Genomic DNA, 24,496 nt, shown 5'->3' with positions numbered 1-24,496 from the left:
GCCCACCCAGTGCCACCCTTGCCACGGGCAGGGACACATTCCAATATCCCAGGATGCTCCAAGCCCCGTCCAACCTGTCTTTGGACACTTCCAGGTAAATTGTTTTGGTGTTTTTTTAAAGAGCCAGTCTGTAAAATCCTTTGTCCATGTATCACCGGGTGCAGCACCCATATGGAAGTTTCCTTTCTGTGTCTCAAACCCTTATGGAGCTTTGTGCAGCAGAGGACGGAAAGAGAACCAAACATGTCTTTCTTGTTTGAACTCCCTGGTTGTAGCTGTGATCCCAAACTGGCACCATAAGCCTGTGTCATTTGGCAATATCCAGAAGGTGTTTTATAAAATGAGAGGAACTAGATCAGAACTGAGCTGACTTTTTTCTCAGAGCAGTATTTACATGTGCTCCATCCACTTTGGGTTGTCCAGCCACAAAAGCAGTGTTCACCATCTGTGTGTTGGCACCTAATTTTTCTTCTTGTCGAACCAGGTAATCCATTTTCGCATAAGAAAAGTTTTTTGTGGGAAAAGGAAAAGCGGGAGGTAGTTCAGATGTGCTGGTTGCTGTCACAAACACATATCTGTGCTCTGCTCTCCAAACCCATGATTGCTTTGCCCTGGCACAGAGAAGTGGTTTCTGCCTTCTGCACAAGGTGAAGAAAACAAGGGGTGGGGATAAAATGCTTCCTTATATTTCCCCAAGCCATCCATCACTAAACACACTCCAGGTGTGGTCTGACAAACCTTAAAGTGAGCACATGGGAGGGCAATGAGCTGTGTGGAACAACTGAAACAACACGGAGCAAAAACGCCAAAGCTACAAGGGAGGGTGGCTCAGAACGTCCTGGTGGGGACAGCAGCCTTTGGCACTGCTGACACCATGTACCCACAGCAGCTCATCCCATTTTAGATTGATTTCATCCCTCCCTCTCTCTGGGACCTGCTCTGGTCCCAACAACAGCAGTCCTGGTCCTGCTCCTCTGTTACTCATTCATGCAAAGGGAGAACAAGTCGGATGAGAGCACGTCCTCTTGTTTGTGTGACTCAGAACTTTTTTAAGTGCTGGGGGAGTGATACTCATGACTGTATTTGTTACCTCATCAAAGAGAGCAGAGCACACAAAAAACTTGGGAAGAAAGAGGGTTTTTTCTGGTTTGTCGGCTTCAGGTTGTCAGTCCAGTGAGGCAGAGCAGGGCACTGTACCAAGCACTGTAATTTATAATATAGAGAGACTGAAATTTAAAATATAAAATATCTCTATGTATTCTATCTAATATAAGGGTGGGGAGGACCTGGCACAGGTTGCCCAGGGAAGCTGTGCCTGCCCCATCCTTGGAAGTGTCCAAGGACAGACTGGACAAGGCTTGGAACGACCTGGTTTAATTAAAGATGTCTTTGCTTATGGAAGAGGAATTGGACTGGATGATCTTGAAATGCCCTTTCCAGCCCAAACCATTCTGTGATAAAATCACAGTGACTGAGCGGAAAGAAAAGCTGAAAATGAGTTGTTTTCATGTTTCCATTTTAATGCTTAGAAACCTAAGAAATTTCTCATTGGACACAGCATCCTCTTGAGGGATCCAATACCTTTCTTGGCACTATTTCAAACCCAGGACCAGCTCCTTGGCTCTTGGAAATTGTGATGGTGTTTCCTCTCCCAGGGACTGATGAGTTTCCTCATTCAGAGGGACTACATGGGTCTGCAGTATAAACAATATTATTTATGTCCAAGAACATTTAGGGGTTTAAGAAACATTAGGATTTCTGCTATATTTTTAGACATTTTCTATTCAAGGCAGAATAAAGAAAAAGCAGATCTGTGATTGAATTTAGCAGTTTCTGTGCTTCAGTATAGTGAACAACGCCAGGCAGATCAATTACCCCCCCACCCCATCAACTGATCACATTAAAAATGAAGAGTAAAGTTTTCATGGCATAAAGGGAGAAAACTCTGACTTGAATTCAAAATAAATGAGAAATATTAATATTATGTTGGAGAAATTAGTTTAATGATGTATTTAAAAACGATTAAATTAATGTTTCTCATTAGTGGCACAGCTTAATCATTCTTTGCAAGCAGAGGGAAGAAAGTAAAGCAGTATCATAAAAGATCAAATAGTGATTCAAAATTAATTAATCCAGCATTGTATAAATCAGGTAGCTTCAATAAAAACACTAGTTCCGTATTCAGTCCTTACGGGCAAAAGTAAAAATAGAAAATGCCTTAATTAGTGCCTTTTCATTCAATCCACCTGACCTATTTATTTTTAATTGAACTATAGGGTGCTAAGCATACTGTGGAAGTGCTAATTGCAGTACTAAATTTTTTAACATTTCCCTCTGAACTCAGTACCTCGTTTTGTGGGAGAATATCACAGAATAAAGGAGAAAACTGGTGCCTTGCTGTGCTGGGAGCTGCTGTTGTGTTTCCTCTCCTGCTCCTGACCTGTTTCATGCTGTGCAAACACCTCGTGGCTCTTGCTACCATGAATTTGCTTTGACTGTGTCAAGATTTATCTTGCAATTATTGCTCTGTGAACTGGTTAGAATAACTGTTTGAGCGACAGCAGTGAAAGAGCTTTTGTTATTAACTATAATAATTTGTGAAGTACAAACTGCTTGACAGGCCTTTTAATGACTAATTGCTTTTACATTATATTTGTGCCAATGAACCTCTTTGAACTGAAGCTTTCTAGTGGTCCTACAAGCAGATGTGTTGTCCTGAAATCAGGTTTATTCCTACTGGGTAAAGGAAAGGAAAAGCAGGGCAGAGACAGACCTTTCTTTAAATGTCACCATATGCGCTGGGCGATGTTGTCATGGCTGGTGCTGTGAACAGGAGGTGAACCACTGCTACTGCTATCAAACTGATATTTCCCATTGCTGCCTCACCAATCCTTTTCTTCTGGAGCTCCAAATTTTACTGAATTTCTCAAGCACTAATCGCCAGAAATTAAGTCCAGCGTTGCAGCCTGAAGAACAACTCCCTTTAAAAGAGGCTCTTCTCGAGCTCCAAGTGAGGAATTAAAGCTCATCTGATTCCCCAGCACTGATGCCTTGAAAATTAGCACCTCTTTGGTGTAAACAGCTCTGTTACAGATTGGCTCAGGGAATTTTACAAGGGCAGATAATATTTTTTGCAGCTCCCACGGGGCTTTTTAATGGAGATGAGTCAGGTGCCTGAGCCTCATGTTCTTTGTGATTCTGGGGAAGATGAGAACACCCTTAGCCTGCCTCACTCCTCCTGTTCAAGTCTCTTTTCAGACAGAAAAAAGCCCCAGGCAAGTAATTCATATTTATTTTTGTTTTTCTCTCCATCTCTGGCCAGCTGATGCAGTGCGAAGAGGTTTATAAAAGGCTGAGGTCTGGAAATCATCAGCTTCTGTTCAAAGTCCTAAATTTGTATCTTGAGCACTTGAATATTCATTGCCAGCCCCAAATATTCGAAAATCATGATTCAGGATCTCCCAAAATAATGAGAAATATGAAATACATAAGTGATTGTCTTCACCAGTGGTAAAGGCATAATGTCATCATATACTCATGTTTTGGTCACTGTCCTAAAATATCTTTTAATTGAACAAAATATTCTCATCTTTCCTCTGAATACAGAGAGGAACCCTGTCATCCCTGTCACATACCAAGATAGGTACTTGAACACACATTTTGTAACCCAAGTGTCCAAAATACCACCTGAGCTTCCATATTTCCTAGTTTTTTGTAAAAGGAGTTGGAACATATAGAAAATATAAATCCCCTGGGGAATTAGGATGGTTCTGCTGCTGTCCTGGAACTGCTGAGCAAAATGCTGAGACACTGATGGCACTCTCTGCTCTCTGAAAAAGAACTTTGTCTCATCCAGCAGGCAAAAATTGTTGAATTTTCAAATGTGGGTGGTTAAGATCAGCACTTCTTTGTTTCAGGTGTTTGTGGCATTCCAGGAATTGTCCATGAGTGTCTAACAGGGATATCTGGGAAATTCCAAATGGAAATGGACTGCTTCAGCCTGACCTCAAAGCTGTGTGTTCAATTCTCTTGTCATGCCAAGTGAATTTGCAATAAAGAACTTCATTGTGTATTGATTTTAGAGATGGATGTGGACATAAATACTGCTCTAATTGTTTTACATTTCTAGAATTGCATCTGAGCTTCAAAAGCAACCCCAGGCCTCTGAAAGCCTCGTGCTCAACACTTTGAAGCCGATATGACAACAAACTTTACAGAGAGGGCTTGACTGGGTTTGAATGGTCTTAAAACCACACTGATGCTTTCTAAGTGGAAGATTGAGTGATCGGGATGAGCCAGAGACAGTTCCCGCTGTGTGGTCCCACAGACATTCTCTGGGCCGAGCACCTTTGAAGTGCACAGAGTTAATCCAAATATTCATCCCTGGAACACCAACCAACAGGAGAGCATTTCGTCAAGGCATATGGAAAAATCAGAGGTTCTTCTGGCACCTACTGCTTCTAAACCAGAGTTGTAATAATTCCCTTTTCAAAGGTGATACAGATGATTTTACATATGAATTCAATTTTCAAATGCCCCTGAGCTTTGAGCATCCACTTCAGTAATCCCTTATTTGAATTTGGGTGGACTTTTTACAGTCTGAATTAAAAGCCTCTTCAAACCTAATTTAACTTCTTCCATGATTTAATGTGGAAATGGCAAAGAGCAGATAATAGTGTGTTAGTTAAAGAAATCTATATAATGAGTTAAATCTCCATGATTTCTGGGAAGGCCTGAAATTAACTCACTAAAGCTTTCTCCTGGCATTGAAACAACCTGCTTTTGCTTTACAAAAGCGTCCTTAAGTCCCTGGGAAATTGATGCTGGATCAAAGTGCTTTCACAAAATTCTCCTCACGTGGTTTCCTCAGTGACACTTCAGGACTTTTTTGGGAGACTTGGGTAGAGGGGTCCTGATTCCTTAGGGAAGGATGGGGCCAAGATCCAGACCTGTGAGTCCTTGCATAGGATTATTCCTCCTGCAAGACTGTATGGGAACACTTTTCCTTGCTGCAAACAGGTCTCTAATTTAAATAAAAGGAATGAATCACCCAGGAAAAAAGTGCTGTTAGTTGCTTGTGAAAGCTTTGGAATATCACCGGGCTCTGTTATTTCTCTTGTGTAATTCCTGCATTTTTGGAGTTTCTGTGCATTTTTTTCAGTCCTCTCTGCTGAGGCATTTCTTCCAAGCTCCTCTCTTAGCAGTGTGTTATTTGTGATGCTCAGAAGGTGTTTTGCTGTGGACAACTCGTTCTTAAATGTTAATGAAAATAAATTGAAATCTCTGGTTGCAAAGGCTCTGCACTGGAGGGTTGTTATAACCCATCATAAAAATCTTCTTTCCAAAGCTCTCCTGAACACGTAAATAAAACAGGAGGCAGTTCGGTCAACACTTCTGAGGAGTCTGCCCACTTTCAGGGAGCAATTATTAACTAGAGAAACATGATTTGGCCCTGGAACTCTGAGTGTTGTCTCAAGCTGACCCTTGTCCCTCCTCAGCCTGGCTCTGCAAAGCAAAGCTCCACTCTGCCCTTTGCTTAATTAGGGGCTGCTTCTACTCTCATTATCCAGGACGTTCTGAGAACAGGGTCTTGAATGGTTCAGCTCTGGTTTCAGTGTGTTAATAAAGAGCTAATCACCTGTTTAGGATGAGTGATTAAAGAAAGTGTATTAAACTAAATAAAACCTTTTTATTCTGCAATTGCACGCTGTGTGGTTATTAAAGAATATCTATTTCTCCTCAAATTCAACCTTGATTGTAACCTTGAATTAACTTTCAAGAGCAGATGAGCTCCTAGATAAAGCTGTTTTCTCTCTGGAGGGGGAGGAGGGAGGAGAATGAGATCCAGAGATAGCAGTGAGACATTGGGTCAGGCAAAACTAAGAATTAACGAGTGTGTGTGTGAGGACCAAAAAACATCAACACCACTGGGGTGCTCAGCAAAGGCTGGCAGAGAGTGGCTGGTGCCCCTAGAACCTAGCCCTGGTCTTTCCCACCCTGCTCCAAAATAATGGATTGCATTATATCTCTTGAAATCCTACACCATTCCCATCCAAAAACACACCAGATTTCAAACCATAATTGCACATTATGCAAAATATCAATCATTGTCTAATTTGAATTGGTTGCACACCCTCTGCCTGAAGTGACAGGCATCAGCCACGGAGTCTACCTGGAGGCAATGAGGTTAAGTCGTATTTTAGTGTTCAAAATCACAGTAGATCACTGCAGATTTTGGGATTTAGCCTTCTCAGCATTCGAATTCAACATAAAGCAGAGGCCAGAGAGGAATTCAACTGGCTTTTATCTGTGGGTGTGAGTGCAGGCACAGCAGGGAGAGGAAGGATAAAGCATTACGAACAGCTGCAGATGCCAATCTGACACAGTGACCCCATGAAATCACTCAGTTCCCACTGGTTTTATGCAAGAGCCGCTGTGTGGGGCTGATTTTCTGTTTGGGGGGAGCCAGGAGATGGTGGCTGTGCAGCTCAGTGGCACAGCAAGGTTTTAGGATGTAGCTCTGTGGTAACAAACGTTCTTCCTGCTTATCCTTTATTCCAATCAGCCTTTCCTCTGATTTGCTGCATTACAACAGCACTGAGCAGTGTGGTGTTGGCAGCAGAGAGGCTGAAACCGTTTCTGAGCACAGGCAAATATTTCTGGGCATCAGCAGCTTCAGCAACAAAGGTTGGGATGGGACTACACAGGTGAGGAGCACCACACTGGGGATGGATGAGAAGGTTGGGCTTGGGATCTTCACTAGCAAGGCAGGGAAGTGAAAATTATATTGAACTTGCCAGCCAAATCCTTAGTCCTGGAGCACAGAGAGGTTTCCTACATCCACTTTCGGTGTGTGGAATCCTTATGTGAAGAATCCCATGCAGAAAAGGCAAAAAGTCCATGGTAAATAAGTGTCCTTCAATGTCATGATGAAATTGAAGCTCTCAGAGCAAAAGCACTGCTGGAGTCCTTGTAAATATTTTGGTTCAGTCCTAGGGAGTCATCAAGTAGACAAGAATGTCAAAGTCAGAAGGGAAAAAACAGCAGCTCTGAGTGGGCCATGATAAGCTAGAGGTAACTCAGTGCTGAAATCTCTAGGCAAGATAAACATGGCCCATTACTCTTGGCTTTCTTTACTTTATTACTCACAGAGCTGCAAGTGCCACTTAAGACAGGGCTCTGTGCTCCTCTTGCCTTTCCTGCCTGTTAAAACCCCATTCAGCCCAGCAACTGCTGTGTGAGCACACAGAGGAGCAGAGGGGCTTGTGAGGTTATAAATTGAGTGGTTGTCTTGATTTCCATTTTTGCATGGAACTGCTTCAAGTGAAGCTCATGTCAAACAATAATCGAGCTCCTGAAGTGGCTCTTGGGTTCATTCAGCCGGGCTGGGGCTGCTCCTAGCTCTGCCTCTTGTGTTCTGTGCTCACCTGTAGTCAAACATGCTACAGCAATATTTGTTAAGTGCCTGGTTTAATTTCGTCTCCAATTTAAATTTTATGAGGCAGTTACGTGTTAGTTAAAGGGCCCTTTGAAATGACTGAAAGGATCAGGTGAATTTTAAAAGAGTGGATATTTAAAACCTCATTGCTATTTCAATTGAAGTGAATTTTAATATCTGAACGACATCTTTGTTAATACATTGAAGATGCTTAGTGCTATTAATTGATATGGAACAGAGTAGCAGTGACTTCATTATGTGGTTTAAAATACCAACTGGTCTTAAAGCTATTTCTGCTATGCATTTCTATTAAGTGCCAACTCTAATGTCTATAGAGGCTCCTGGAGACCTGACTATTGATTAAATTACCTTCCAATGAGGGCTCAGTATCAGGCAGGGAACATTCTTCTTAAAATGTGTAGGAAATCTCTGGTTTGGAAACATCAGGGAAGGTTGGAATTCTGCTTTATCTGGGGCTTAAATATGGAATAATAATGTTACTGATGAAGAATAAAAATAATATTGTGATAAGAAAAGGTTGTTATTAACCTAGCGTTGGGTTTTTAAAGAATTTTTTATTTATTCTGCCTACCATAGAGCATCCCAACTGTTGTGTCTCCCTGGCTAAAAAGGCTGGTACAGGAGATAAAGGGGTAAGTGGAAGAGCTCAGGGTTAGATGAGGATCTCAGCTGTGGCCCCCTTTGTAAAATTAAGGAATTTGCCTTCTGTTCTTCTGCCTCTCTGCTTTTGCCTTCTTGCTCATTTAAATAAAAGCTTTTCAGGGAAAGTTATATAAAAATCTTGACAGCTTCTTATGGCAGCTCCGTGTGATGAGAAGATCAATCATTCTTCAGCTTTTCCACATTTCCCATGCTGGCTTCAGAGCAAAATTTTCCTTTTTTCCCCTTGCAAATGATTTACTGCTCAAGCCCCTGCTGTGGAAATTCACTTTGGGTAGTCTGATCATGTTACAAAAATCTGGTCAGAGTGTGGAAAAATGGACAAATGTTCTCAGAAATTATTTGGTTGACTGTTTATGATGGGATTCAGGTGCAAAGGCAGGGACAAAGGATGTCTCCGTTTCTCTGGATCCAGAAGCAGATGAAAAAGAAGATTTCCCTCAAAATACTCAAGGCAAGGGGTGCTAAAAAGGAAATTTTATTTACTCTTTTTTTCCCCCACCTCCAGGTCAGGGACAGACATAAACTTGTTTCTTAGAACCATTTAGGAAGTCTGGGAGAGATTCAGGGAGAAAATTTGTCTTTTTATTTATATAAAACCAGCAAAATTTTCTCCTTTCCCTCTTTGAAATCTGGTTTAATATCCTCTTATTCAGCTTTGTCCTGGCTTTGGAGGTGAGGATACCTCTTGAGTGAAGATCACCTTGGTGCCCCAACCACCCTCTTAGCATATCCCACCCTCCCTTTGCGGCTATGGGAATATGTTGGGATTTAGGACTTCCCACAACTAAAACGTGTGGAAATGAGCCCCAGAGTGGACATTGCTCAACGAACTTTTCTAGATTCCCAGGCTTGGAAGGGTTTGCTTTGGATGAAAGTTGTCCCAGAGTTCTGTTGGAGCTGTGTCATCCTAGGGTTTAGCTGACTTTTTGGGGAGCATTTTGGGTAGATTCCCAACTCTGCACTGCAGAAATACTGCGTCTCTTTGCCTCTGTGCACGTTTAGACTTCCTGTCAGTTGTGAACGATTTTCTAATTCCCATTTCACAGCACCACAGCCACCAGAAAAGTACAGGAAGGATTTTTAAGGATACTTTAAGTCATTGTACCATTACCCCAACATGATTCCATAATTCATGGAAGAACCAGAGACCAAAGGCAAGGAATCTTAATAAATCCGTGAACTTCAAAGGGCATAACACTACTACAGAACTTTTCTCTAAATTGTTTAAGAACAGTGTTTGCTCTGCACTTCTACCATTCCTCAGGTGAGGATTTATCACCTTTTAATTCACTCAACTATCCCAAATATGTTTAATTTGGAAGGAGAAAGCAGAGAGATAGGGAAGAAAAACAGCATTGCTCCCTTTACAGAAAGTTTAATCCATGCTACTGGAGTTCCCTTTCAGCAGAGGACTCGAGTGAGATGTGTGAGATCATTTATTGTGGCTGCTACATTCTGGTATAACAAAGATTTTAATGTAAAAAACATTCCATGGTGCAATAGGAATTGGAATAAAATCTGTGCAATTTGCCTCGCAGTAAAAACATCTGAAGTTTAAAAGGTATTAATGCAGCCCTATGAGACACATCAATAAAACCAATACTAAGGATGTTACAGGCATGAAAGTGTTTTCTAAATAAACAAAATAAAGGTAGGTGTGGCCTGAAACAAAGATTTCACTTGTGTAGCTTTATGGAAGGAAATAAATCTCTTGCTTTCTCAACTCGAAACTTAAAAACATAAATTATTTTTGATTCATAACGTCACATCTATGTGAAAACATCAGTTTCGAGGAGCAGCGTGAGATTGTGGCCCATTTTGGGGCCTGAATCCCTGAATTTGAGGGCCCATTTTTGCACCAAATTGTGAGCTACCTCCCAGGAAATGGGTTGCCCCATGATAATGAAGATAGAATTTAGTCTTAAAGTTGGTGTTCTCAAACATGGCAGCGATTTAAGAGCAGCTCCCTTGAGCCTCATGTCTGTCATATTGCAGACAAACTTCCCTAGACCTTACAAAAATGTGGAAAAGCAGAAGTCTTTACTTTGGAGTGGATAAATTAAAGCACATTTTTAATTCTCATCCAGATTCAGAGTAGCCTTAGGTCAACTTCTCGCTTTTCATTTTTGAAGGATATTAAAGTGCAGTGAAAAAACAGTCTTTCGGGGGATTTAATACAGTTTAATACATTCATTTTAGGCCCCGATGCAGATGAGTTTTATTTTGTTCATTTGTAAAGATAAAGGCTCCTGAGTGTGGGGGGAGGAATTTTCAGAAAACTTTGCTTCAAGCAATAAAAAAAGATTCTTTTTGTGTGTGTTTGCTCCAAGGATGTTTGACAAACTGGGGAAAAAACCCAATGTTCAAACTTTAGCCAGTTAATCTGCCCATTATTTTCAAATAGCATGGCCAGGATGAAATCTGTTCATTCAGCACGACTTAGTCCTCCCCCATCTAGCACCAGGTGACTTTAGACTTGCATATATTTTGCCATTATTTGACTAGCTTTTCCGGGACTGGGCATGTAATGCTTGGCCTGCTAAGCTTCTTTTCTCCCATGCTGCTGGAAACTGGCATTGCTGCTTAGATAGTTTATGCCAAGGGAGGTTTTTCCCAACTGTTTAATCCCAAGTACCACCAACCTGCCTCTGCCTCATTGGTTCTTTGTGGTTTTTTCTCGGGGTTCGGTGTGTTTTTGGTAGGTGTTAGAATGACTTTGCAGAGGGCTGGGTTAGGAGCAGGAATTATGTGAGATTTCGAAATGAAGTTCATAAGAATGCAGATTAATCCCTGGTTAATGAAGTGCAATAGCAGTGTGCTTGGAGTTGAAATGGGGAGACAGAAGTGATGTCACCCTGCCATTGTTCCCAATCCCATCAGCTGGCAGCTCTTTGCCAGCCCTGGACCAATTTGCATCTTTTCTCCAACCTGGAAATCCTCTGTATGGAATTAATAGAGGCTTTCTGAGCTGAAAGTGACCAAGGAGAGGAGGTAGATCTTTATCATTTTTCTGCTGGTCTGTGACTCTGTTCAGGGCCTGTAATGCATTTCACTGAAAGAAGAAAAAGACACTTAAAAATGTACAGGGATATTCCTGCTTTTTTTCCCTCCACTTCATCCTTTCATTAACTCAGGTAATAGCTCAGGTAAGAGCTGGCTCCTTCCCCAGAGAATTCAGGAATAAAGATAATACCTCTACCTGTACAGGCCCACTACGAAATATTTAGGCTGTTGAGCAATTTCCAGCTGCTGGAAAGGCAGCTCTTTGCTCTTTGAAAGAGGAGCAAGCCAGAAATCCCCAGTAGAAGACAAGTTGCTACCACTCATTAATTTATCCCATTCTGACAATGCTCTGTGAGAGCAGGCAGGCCTTGGATACAGAAAGCTCCTCATCCACTTGGGAATTACTCATCTCATTTTAATGGAGTCACATCAGGCTGAAAGGGGAATTGGGCCCACTCACTTCAGCCCTGAATCGTTTCAGTTCAAGCTTTCCTATTGACTTGCACGTAATGATGGGACTCTGGACGAAGGCAAGGGCTGCCTGTACATGATGGTATGGAAGCCAAAGCTCCATCTCCCCTCTCCCATTTCCCGGGTGCATCTCCCAGTCATGTTCTGTGCAGGATCAAAAGCAGCAGAAGTTTAAAAATTACATTAGGATTTAAAATAAAAGCTTGATAGTGCAAGGCTGAGCATGTTTGTCCTGCACTCCTTCACTGGTGGTGCCGTCAGATAGGACAAAAGTGATGGGAGGCTCAGTGAGGGCTGAAATAAGCCTTCAAGTTTACTGACATCTTGGAGGGAATTCAGCATAGGTTCTGCCTGCGTTGTGTTTAAATTAAAGGGCTTTTAATTTAGGATTCGACAAGCAAGGCTAAAAAAGGCATTTAACAGAAAGCAGTGATAATTTCAAAGCTCTGGATCAGGATACTAGTTAATGGATGAATTTAAACCACCAAATCCTTCCTCCAAGAGAGCATTACAGACACAGCCTTTTGTTTCCACAAAGCACAGAGCCTCACAGATTTATTTTTATTTCCCCCACCTCCCTCCAGAAAGGGGATGTTTGACTAAATTGCGATGATTCAGGATGCTGAATGAGTACTCTGGATTTTAGAGGGGCACACAATATCCTTTGCCCTGGTGGCAAGAGCCTCCATGAATTATACACCTTCTGCTTCTATATTTGAAATTACTGGGATTAAAGGCTGAGAGTGATTCCTTTGGTGCCTTATCTGCATGTTTTCTATTTGAGTTTACTTCAGTACTGGGTGTCTATTCCAACCAAACCTTGTTTGAAGCACATGGCTGATTTTCTAATGGTCCTTCTGACATTAATGAGAGGCATGTTGTCAAGGAAGCATCCATGGAAAAGCCAAGGAAAAAGGCAAATGAGTAAAGGAAATATTAGTACATGTGATGGTAGAGAAGAGCATTTGGTGTTGACTTGATAAATGCCATCACTACAAGGGCACGATAAAACACCTAAAAAATGAGATGTGTGAGACTCTGCCTAATCTCCAGTTTTATATAACTGTACCATGACAAATCGAAGTATTAGACCTGATAAGGTTTTAATAAAAATGCAAATAGAAAAATCCTGCACTAGAAATGCTGGAAGTTAGTTCTTACCACTAAAATAATCTAGTTGTTCTGGCCATGATGATGAATATGCGTATACTATTTTGGGGGCTTTTTTATTTCAAATACTGTGGAAATATTGTTGTAGGAGAATTGCAGCTGGGCTTTGAAGGTTGTTCAGTCCAGACAGGAACCAAGTGAAATGAAGACTCCCTTCTAGAGGCTGCTGTGAACACATATTTCTGACCTTGAAAAATTTACAGTCCAGGTATCTAATGTGGAATAAAGCATGGGAGAGACATTAGTGGGTACAGGGGCATGAGAGGACTCTCCAAAGGGAGAGCAGGCCAGTGGGTGAGCTGAGGTTTCTTGGCTTATAGCCTGGTGTCTTTTCCCAGAGTTAACTACATTTAATGGCTTGTAAATCCCAGCATTTCAGCAGTGAATCCAGAAGTACCACATGCACCCGGATCCTGACCGCGGGACAGACATCGACTTACTGCTCACTGGAGAAATAAAAATTCCCCTTTCCTCAGCTGAGACACAAAGCCTCATAAAATAAAATCGTGGCCATGAGCACAGGGCTGACCTCCTGATTCCTAGAGTTCCTCAGAGGTACCAAGCACAAAAAGTGCTGTGCAATAGTGCCAGAAGCTGAGAGTGCATATGGGTTGTCCTCACCCAGGGAAGAAAATGTGTTACAAGCTGGGCAAGGATGATGTCTCCTAGCTCTGGAAGGAAGGGATGAAGAATTCAACAGCGTTTCAAACTCCCTGTGCCACGAAACCTATTGGAAATGCAGCCTGTGAAAATGAAGTTTTACTCGTTTGAAATTGGGTGGGCTGAGATCTATCAGTGTGGGGCACCTGGGAAGGAGACATTCCCTTTGTTCTGGAAGAGGACAAATGCCAGCTGGGCTGTCGGAATTATCCAGTTCATCAAGGTTCTAATTACCACCTTCTTTGATTAATAAAGTGCCCAGTGCTCTACTATCCCTGCCCTTCCTCACTGCCCCGCAAAGCATGACAGGGTTCTGTGCTGCCACAGGAATTGTCCCCACGGTGCCCCTGCAATTGTTTGGTTTTAGAAATTAAACTGTGCGTAGATTATATATTAGATGAACTTATAGAAATATATACACACGCACCTTTCTCCTTCCGGATTTCTCCTTTTCCTTGATGCTGGATTTTAACAGTGAGGGCTCACCCCTGTCCCTTGACAGTGTCCCTGGATCTTGGATTTTTCCTTTTTTATATGTTGTCAGTGTGACTGACACTCTTGACTGCCCTCAGCAACGCTCTGGATTCCTGGCCAGGCCAGCTCTGGTGTTCCTGGAGCTGTTTGATCAGAACAGATTCCCCTTTAGCAAGTTGCAGAGTAGGAGAAAATCTACATACAGAAGAATTTAATGAGAGACAGTAGAAATCACCCTGCAAAGCTGCCAAGTTCTTATGTGACTCAGAGGAGAACTTGGCAGGCAGAAAAACCATTTATTTTGATCAGATGAAGACCACATTTCTGCAGAGATAGGAATTTCTGCACTGGTAGTTAATAGATGATCCCTGTCCTGAATAACTTAGTCCTGTTATGGATGAGGGTATTGAGTCCCATTCCAAAGGGTCAGAATGCAAGGGCCAGGCCCTCTACTAATAGAAAAAATAAATCCCTTCTGCTGTTAATATTCCTTTGCCAAGTGTGGGAAAACAGAGCTGGGGAAGAGGCTGCTAAGATAAGGTTGTAAATGATCAAGGCGAGTAGTAATCAAGGCTCTGGGAGAGAGTTTGCATATTAAAAAAAATGAAACATCTCGGAAAGCCAAGGCAACTGGGTCAATAAATCATTAAACACTCAAGACTATTTTGTAGGTACAAAAAGCCCATTGTGGAATTCCCCCTGAGGATCATTTTGTTGCTCTGTGGTTAAAACGAATCCTTATGCTTCAGAATACATCCCCAACCAGTGCAGTTCAAAGGGCTGCTAATTAGCAGTGCCCAGATGTAGGAAGGAAATAGAAGAGGCCAAGCCAATTTCAGAATAGCAGGGACTTCATCTGAAGTGGAGAAAGGCTAAAGGAATTTGAAAAATGTGACAATCAAGTCCTCCCTTAACTGGGAGGGATCTCTGTGACATCTTGGTTCTCCAGATGAATTCCTAATTGAGTCTGCGCAACTCAAAAGCATTTCCACAGGACACAGTCTTTATCTCTTTGTTTGCTCTTGCAGCAGGAGGGACAGGCTGGGACAGAAAGGGACTTGCTTTGCAATGGCCCCAGGATTCTGGATTTGCATGTTCTGTTTATATACTGAAAAATAAATGATTTGCTTGATTTTTATCCACTTGTGTTTATTACACATCTTTCCTTTCCTCTCTCACTTTCCCCTGCTTAAGACCATTCTGATGTTATCTACTTTGGGAATTACAGAACCAAGCAGTGGGTTTAGGTGACATGACTCTCTAGCCAAGCAATATTTTCAAAAATTCTTCGGCCTTTTTTATGTTTAAGACTTCAAGGTCCACGCTGGCACATCTTCCCTTACACACAAGAGAAGCAAATACCCCATTTTAAAGTAAACTTCAGATTTTCATTGTCTTTCAAAATTACTTTGTGAGCTGAGGGTTGAAAAGTAAAACCAGAACCACATAAGTCAGAAAAATACATTGATTAGCTGTTTTGCATCCATGATACAGCTTTTGATGTATGTAAGACCGAACTATTCTGTCCAAACTAAACACATTATGGAACTCCCGCAAGCACTCCTGCACACCCTTCATGTTGTACTTTGGGCACAAGAGGCTTACACCAAACGTCAGAGAAAAAGCGGGAAAGTAACTTTTAAAAGGTGCTTGATTTTGTGTGCTCAGCCTGAGATTATTAAAAAAAAACCCATTCAAAGCAGCATGGGGCTTATACTCCAGGGAAACCTTGCAGCATCTCAAGGTGATCATACAACGATGCTGAAGTTCCTTTAAAAACCTGCCTCTCTTTTACTACATGACAACAGCCAATCTTTATTGATATAACACTTGAAATGAACAATTCTGTTAATATTCACAGCCCATTAGTGACAGTGACCAGATTTTTGAAGATGAATTTATATTATGGAGAGGAACAAGGGGGAAGGAAAGGCCTCCTTCTACAATGGATCTGCAGAAAGCACCAGCCAGAGAGGAAATAACCATGACTGAGTGGAACAGGTAGATCCATCAATTACATTTTCAAGTTCCAGGAAGCCACAACTGATTTTGTTTATCTTTCTACTGCTGTGATGTTTCTGTCAGCAAGAGAAATCAGATTCCTGTGTCTTCATCTTCCATGCAATTTTGTGATTTGCCTACAGAGCCTTTGAATTTCCTTAAGAAATACAAAAATCACTATCCAGCATTTCTGGGATCTTAGAAAATATATAATTTAGTATTCAGCATCCCCGGGAACCAGATGCTCGATTCAGTTTTGGGTGGTGGAAACGTCAGCCTTCACGCTGGAAGTTTCCAGGATCACATTCCAATCCCACCAGGAAATATGAATACTTTATTTAATTTTCTCACTGTTATCATTTACTTATGTTAAGCTAACAGATATGTTGTGATTGTCTTTTTTAGTCCTGAAAATATAGATGCTTGACTGTGGGGTTTGCTTTTGTTTTTCATAGTCCAAACACCAAGACTTTCCTCTTGATGTTGACAGGAGAGATTGAGTTATTTTCCTTCTGAATGGATTCTGTGGACAGGATGGATTAAGGCTATTGACAAAACACACACTGTGAGCGTGGTGGCCCAAGGCTTTGATGGAATGTGTTTTATTGACAGGACAGATTGAGATGGTTGTGACAAAATGCAAACAGCCCAATCCATTCCGCTGATAAAACACATTTATCTAACGATCAAATCCATCCAGTTGACAAACCCATTTTTGTTTGAAATTGAAAACTATCTTTCTGAGGGGAAGGAATAGATTCCTGCAAGTAAGCAGCTCAGCTTAATGAGAAGCTGTGCTAGAGCATTTCTAGCTATGGAAGATAGAGATGTGGACCACTGCAGAAACAGCATTAGAAATGATAGGAAAAACAATTTTAAATTAAATTAGCCACATTTCAAGAGCCCGGCACTAAAGTTTACACAATTCAGGCTTTGCAAGTCCTTTATATCTCAAAGCACCCTAATGGAACTTGAAGGGAGACCTAAAAGCTGTGTTCACTGTTGACCCTGCAAATGAAAATTAGTCCTTTAATAATAAAAAAAAGCATTTTGTCAACAGCTGTGGTCAGGTTTGGTACATAAAAACCACTTGGAGCAGCCGTTGCTGCCTGTTCTTTGTCTATCCCTGTGTCCAAAGGCAATAAAGGTTAGGACGGCTTTCCTTTCTGACAACCCTGTCTTTTCAAGCACTAAGTCTTCCTTTCTCTTAGCCTGTCCCATTGGTTAGCATCATTTTACTCCAACTTTGTCCACTCTCTGCCTCAATCTCAATTTCTTTCTCCCCACTCCAACTTCAGCCAGCCTCTTCCAGGCTGAGAGAGAGCAAAATTTAGAGCTGTGTCTTCAGTTTTTCACAATCCCGAGGTATTTCTTCCTAATTATATGGCCTCAAAAGCAGGTATTCCTCTCCCCTGGTAGGGAGAGTTTCTGAGGCACAGGAAGGGAATTGCTTGGCTCTCCTTGACATCAGAGCAGATGCAGCATTTTGACCATATTGACATTTAAAGGAATCAGAAATGCCATTTTCCACTTCATCAGTGGTACTATGTCCTGTGTCAGAGGATGTGAGAATCAATATAGTGACACCACAAAGCAAACATGTTGGCATTTGAAGCTTTTTCCTTTACTGTTTCTATTTTAAAAATACCAGATTTGCACAGGGGACATGAGAGGGGCAGAAATTAGCATTGCTTACCCAAACGTCATCTTACTTTAAGAAAGCTTTAAAACCTGAAATTCTTATTAGTGGCCTCTATTTCTTACACACTGAGGTAAATTTTCTTTCTCTCTGCAGGGAGATGAATGGAAAGTAAAATAATGTCCATGTTGAGGTGGTTTTGCCACTCAGATCATGAAAAAAGCCGTACACACACTGCAACAACATTTGGGTAAAATCTTGGTGTTCAGAACCCTCCATTCAAAATAGGGAGGTTTTTTGATATTATATAGTTTATATGTGGTTTGGGCTAATAAACATATATGTGTGTATAATTTCACTAAATTAATGTATATTACTCAGCTTTTTGATTTCTCCAGCTCTCCTACACTCTTGATTCCCATTCCCTTTGCTTTCTGTGCCTTTCTTGGCAACTGCTTTCCCCAGAATTTCTCTTCACAATCCATGTGACCAAACCCTTCATTTTCCATTTATAATATCTCTGCTTTCTCACACTTTTTCTCTTGGAAGCACTCACACGTCTTCACTGCCCTGAAATGTGGCCACAACTGGTTGGAATATGCTCTTTTTCTTGTCTTTTATTTTGGGTTAATTAGTTAATTGTTCCCTAGCTCATCACTGGAGTGAGCTACAGATCAGAAATCTTTAGAAAAGTCCTGCTAAGAGACTTTGTAAGAACTGCACCTTGAGTCCCCTCCAGGGGCCGAGGGAAGGTTTGAGGCAAACAGCTGCTGTGAAGAATTTGGAATGCTCTGGTCTTTCTTTTCATGAAATTAAAAAGGGCAACTGACCCTCTGTCTCCAGGCAGCTGTGGATCAAATTATGGTCTTAACTGCCTTCCAATAATATCAATTTCTCTTCCTCTGCAATCACTCCTTGCCTGCTGTTCCAAAGGGTTGTATCCAAATTGCTTCATCCCTTCATGGAATGATGAAAACCTGTTTGGGTGAGAATTGAGCAGGAGAAGAGGCTGCACTCTGACAAAAGTCCTGTGACAGGGACACCACTGACACAGGCTCCCCTGGGCTGGCAAAGATGACTCAAAAGCAGCAATATTGGCTATGAAATGGATCAGTCTGTAACGATTGCAGTCCATATTATCATGTTTATTATTCTTACAGTCCAGAGAAGAGAGATTTTGTTCCATCGCCCGCCTGGGAGCGGAGATCAGCAAAAATGACTTTTTCAAAATTAAGGGGAAATTGGGAAGAGCACCTTAAACCAGGTAGAAGAGGTATCTCTGTAGGAAAGTTTTGAGTTCAATTTTCTGTCTGTTGCAGAAACCCTGTATGAGTTTGGAAAAGCCACTTCTTTTAGCTCATCTCTTGCTCTAAAACAAAATAGATTCTATTTTTCCAGAGAGGATAAGCTGCAAATCTAATTTAAGTATCTTGTATTTTCCCCATGTTTTCAAATGACTCTCATTATAGTGATTGCATTTGATTAACAAATATTCTCCCCCGTCCTTGGCAGCAGCCTGCATACAAAACTTGAGTTTTGCCTTGAACAGAACATGCAGCCCTGGAAATCCTGGCAGCAGGGAAGGTCTTCAGCAAAGTGCCTTCAGTGTGGGACTCTGCCTAGAATCTTAATTAAATCAAATCATCTTTCAGTTTGTCTTCTCTTTATGCAGCCTGTATTTAAGATTGATACATGTTTGGGTAGCATGAACATAATTACAGCATTTTAAAAACAACAACAACGCTGACTTTGTCTTGTGGGATTTTTTTCCCCCCTCACCACAGCCGAAGTTCAGCTGAATAGCCCTACCACAGACCGAAGCTGTGCTTTTATCTGTATTTCTTGGTGACAGGCACGGGTTACAGAGCTATCAGTCGAGGCAGAGCTGTCACCCTGCACTCCACAAGGTTGTGCTCTGCTTTAAATTAACATTCTTTTCTGCTGGTGCCCAGCACTCTGAAAATCCCTATTATCAAAGTGATGGCTGTAGAGGGCTTTTTCCTCATCCATCAGCCCCGTCACTGCTCCACTGCCCCTCCTGCCATAGTTTCCTTCTACTGTATGCTGACTTTTTAAAAGAAGCTGCTTTTGTCAAGGCTGATTTTCTGTGGTGGTTTGATCGCCTCTGCAGATCTGGATTCATAGGTATCCACAGCTGCTAAGTTTAATTTCTGTAAATTAAGGAGGAATAGTTCAGTGAAATGTGTCTCTTCTTTGGTTCTGTGAAGCACCAGCACATGCCTTCACCACTGTTCTAATCTCAAACCCTTCATGTGAACAATGGCAATTTGAATAAAAAAAGCCAGGTTCTTGTGCAAAAGCAAGTTTCACATAAATCTGACTAAACCACGGGGCTGCATTTGAGCCATCGCTTGGTGTACGTGGTTCTATAACAAAAATGGCAATAAATCCTTGTTAGTAATAAATAGTTAATAAAAGAAGCAGCAGTCAGTTTTCCCTCTGCTGATGCACCCCATGCTCAGTGCCAACAGAGATAAAATATGTCGTATCAATCAGGATAAGCTGGGTGTGGACAATGAATACAGGTTTTTTCAGGGATTTGTTATGGAAGAATGAGAATAAGGAGCAGGGAAAAGCAGCAGTGGTTAAACCAGTGGGGAGATATTGCTTTTGAGAACTGGATCATCTTTCAACTGAGCACTCAGTGCATGGGGGGAAATGGAGCAGGGAAAACCAGGTTACAGGAAGGATACTGTGAAGGAAATTTTGTAGAGCTGAATGATCAGGAGTGATTTGTAACTCTTACAGATCAGCCAAACTTACAGTGGGAACAGCAAGGTGCTGCCTGCATCTCCTTGAAGGTGCTGGCTTTGGGGATAGATGCTCTTTCCTTGAAGAGGATCAGGATCCAGAGGGATGGAGCTGGTTTGCATCCACAAGTCTAAGTTAACTGGAAGGTGAAGCAGAAAATCCTGTCAGCACCTGTGAAATACCAGCCACAAGATCCCCCTGTCCACAACAAAAGGACAATGGTTCTTCCTGAACACAAATTGCCCCTGGGACTCTGTCACAGTGCTGGCAAATATTTCCTCCCTTCATCAAACTTTGCTCAGTTCTGTCCACACTCGTGTGTCTTTGTCCAGGAGCTGCCAGGAATTAAAGGAATTACAGAATGGAATTACAGCACAACACACAGAGGTGCCTCAGGAAGCAGAAACCTGCAGGCTGGTGGTGATACTTATTCCCACCTACTTCACCCTAACATGTGGTATATAATCAAAGTAATTAAGAAAATGATAGGGATAAAAACATGCAAGGGTAGTTTTTCTCTTTTTAAGCATTCTTTAACAAAATGAATTTAGTGGCTTCTGTGATAATCTTTCTTTACGAGGTTTCAGCAGTAGCTGTGTTGATTAACCTAACCAGAAATACATTTCAGATTCAATTTCACTGCTTGTTTTAGAAAGGAAAAGCTTTTCTCTACCCAAAGCCTGGCCTTCTTTGTCAAACAATCCACAGGCTGTTAACATTTCATGGAATTATGGAATGATTTTGGTTGGTAGGACCTTAAAGTTCATCCAGTCATATGGGCAGGGACACCCTCACTTCCAGTTGTAGTCACAGACCCAAAAGATGATGGATTTATTGAGCTGTTTGGGCACAATTTGTGTGGGTATGGATTGATACACTTCCTTTATTTCACTTATTTCCCTGAATTCCCCCCCTCTCTCTGCTGCTGTGGGTGGTAAAGTGACAAGGAAAATATTCCCTACTGCCCAGGAAATACAAAACTGTTTAATTCCCCCTGGGTTTCAGATGCAGCACTTCTATTACCTGCTGTCCCTGGCAGAGCTGACCCTCCTCCAGGACTGCACCAGAACATGGAGCTGCTGGGTGTTTTGTGTGAAAAACCAGGAGGGAAGACCCAAAATAGAGCTGTCCCTGCTACACAGGAAGTTCTTGGAGATGCAGGGATAAAAAGTTCACTTAGAGCATTATTATCGCTCTTGATCACACTGGTAAGTTGGCACGAGGTTGTACACTGCTAAAACACCAAAAAAAAGAGCAGCTGCCGTGATGTCAAGTGCTCTGTCTCGTCCAGTGTGACAGCTCTGGCACTGCCATGGGCCAATATCCAGGGGAAATACAGTGCCTGTGAGTTATTGGGAAAAAACACAGTAGCCAATGTGTTAATTTATAATTTTTTATGGTGGCTCAATAATTACAAGGAGCAGTTCCCAAAATGTACAGATCAAGGGAGCAAAGTGTCACAGCCAGAGAGGTTCCATTTTTCCCATCTCTTGCAGACATCTGCAAACACTTGTGTTGGTAGGGACTGATTCAGGAAAAGCCAGTGATGATGAAAGGATATCCATTATCTTTAGGAGCTGCTGGAATAACACCAGGGTTATTAAAACTTCCAGCCAGGGCCCTGTTAGCTGTTGGAAGTTGAAAGCATCTTGTTTCCACCAGTGTTTTATCTGTAAATTATCTGGGCTGCCTGTCATATGCTCAGTATCTCTACAGGTTCTGTCAGTCCTTTAGCGGCTGAAAAGGTGCCCAGTATTAAAAGGGACTCTCTGGCAGGGCTGTGTAATGCTGTGCTTTGCCACTGAGGAAAATACTTGATGAATTTTAGTATTTTTATTCTCTTCAAAAGCATCATCTTGGGCATTTCAGCCTAAGTGTGTAGAGCAGGAATCGTTCCCACAAAATGAGGGGAGATTTGGTGATCCACGCTCTGATCCTGACTCTGGATGCACTTGGCTAGGTCATAAAATCTAAACTGTACCTTTGCCTGCCAAGTATGTATATTAATAATTCCCTATACAGGAGGAAGATGATAAAACCCTTTATGATTTTACGATCCTTCACTGGTAAATGTGATATTGAAAGGCTGGATGGAAAATGGAAATATATCAGACATTCCCTGACTTTTTCAAAAACCCTTTTGCAGAATATAACCTGTAGCCTAACTCACCATGAAATGTATTATTCACTTAAATACTGCATTGCAAGATTGTATTCCAGCTGAACAATATTTCCTACTGCTCCCTATCAGATGGAACAGGCTGCTGCAACTACTCCATAATTGTTCTACTAATGTACACTTTATTAAACTCCTGCTGTTTTCTTGACTGGTTTATCTGCTAAAAATAGTCTGATTAATAAAATGGATGTCAGCTGTATCCATCTTTATGTAATTCCCCAACTGTACAGTCCTAAACAGTAATTTGATTTTTTTTTTTTGTTTTTTGTTAGTGTTAAGCAAAGTCAATTTTTCTCTGCAGTGGTGCTGGTGGACTGGTGGGAGGACTTGATAAATTTGAATTCAATTCAGTTTGGCAGCCAGAAGAATCCTGGTGTTCACTGGGTCTGTTGTGCCATGACAGCCATGGAGCAAGTGAGGATGCCACCAGCCCAGAGAGCCTGGATGAAGGCCTTTCCTTAGATTTTAACCTCACAAAATCTGAAAATAAATATGAATGGGGAGCCATCATAAAAATCCCATCTGCATAATGAGATGCTATGGGTTTTGAATTCCCTCTGGAGTTTCAGGTGGGTTGGCCAGGTTGTCCTCTGCCTGCTCCTCTCCAAATCCCAGAATTCTGACAGCATTTTGCTGGCCGTCCCCAGGAACATTTGAACACTGCCCTGGTAGGTGCAGATGGAAAGCAGCATTTCCTTCTTCAACTGAGTTTGGTATTTTCCTTTAAAGCATGATAAAAATGCTTTATATATATTTTACATATATACCCAGAGGCTTTACTTAAAGATACATGCAGTGTCTTTTGAGCACCCCAAACTTGCCATAAATAAAGCAGGGTCATTTTCACATAGCATCCTCGTTATGTACAATTCCAGAACTGATAAATTCTATCAGGATACAGATAAACTTCATTGTAGTAAGTGATTGTTCCCCAGAATTTTGAAGTTGAGGCATTTTGGACGCTCCCATGAAAACAACAGGATGTTCTTTCCGTCTGTCTCCTAAATTAGGTTGGGTTAAATGAAAGGACTTGAATCCTGAGGTGCAAAACCAACTTGGGAGGATAAAAAGCTTTCTTCAGCATCTGTTTTTCCAACAATCAAGGAAATTTTGGCTAAAATTGGGTGCCAGCTTTCCTTCTTTTTGCCTTTGGAGAATGTGAGGGGGGGAATGAGAGGGAAGGTGGTAAATCGGGAATTAATGAATGCATGGAATGGTTGTTTTGGGACTCAATTAGTAAAGACAAAATGTCATTTTTTGGGTCAATGGCAAGAGCTACAAGGATCTCAGGATCCCAGTGGGGGAGTGAACAGGGAGGTGCCTGAACTGGAGGAAATCAGATCTAAAAAATGCCTAGATAACTAAAATAAATCAGAGATCTACAATGCTAGAAGTTGTACAGAGCTGCACAGTGCCTTTTTTTCTGAGACTGCAGGTTTGGCCTGTATCTGGAAGAAATAAAGCACTTCCTTCACCATTTGAGCTGAGAATGTAAAAAATGGATTTAGGGCTCAGGTGTTCAATACTAAGCAGCTCTCATTAATATTTTCACATGATGTTTTAATCAAATTTTGAGACCTAATATAAAATTGCCAGTAAATTTCTATTTAGTGTCTGAATGGATCAAAATTTATACCTATGAGTAGTTACACCATTTTCCTTTGGAGAAATAATTCCCCAAAAGGAGAATACATTTACAAGGGAGAAAATGGAATAATAGCTTGTGATGGAAATTCAAATAGGTGTGGGGAGGGAAGAGAAAAACTACATTGAAAATTGAAAGTGTTTTGTATAAAAATGGGTATTAAAATCATTAGAATAGACCAAATCACTTTAGCATTGTGCCTTTATATTGTGCTTGTAAAGTGATTTGACATTACTTGAGGGATGGAACTGGGAGTGAAACCTATCGCTGAATAATGGAATTAAATCCCATTTTCATTTTCAAAATCTGAAACCAACATACAGTGCTGGGGTACTTTTCTTCTGAGCTGCTTAAAAGTCA

The sequence above is a fragment of the Corvus kubaryi genome, unplaced genomic scaffold (assembly GCF_017639235.1).
Source record: "Corvus kubaryi isolate FWS band 111438036 unplaced genomic scaffold, C.kubaryi_AGA036_p1.0 37265, whole genome shotgun sequence".
NCBI lineage: Eukaryota > Metazoa > Chordata > Aves > Passeriformes > Corvidae > Corvus > Corvus kubaryi.
Note: the sequence above shows the minus strand (reverse complement) of the source record.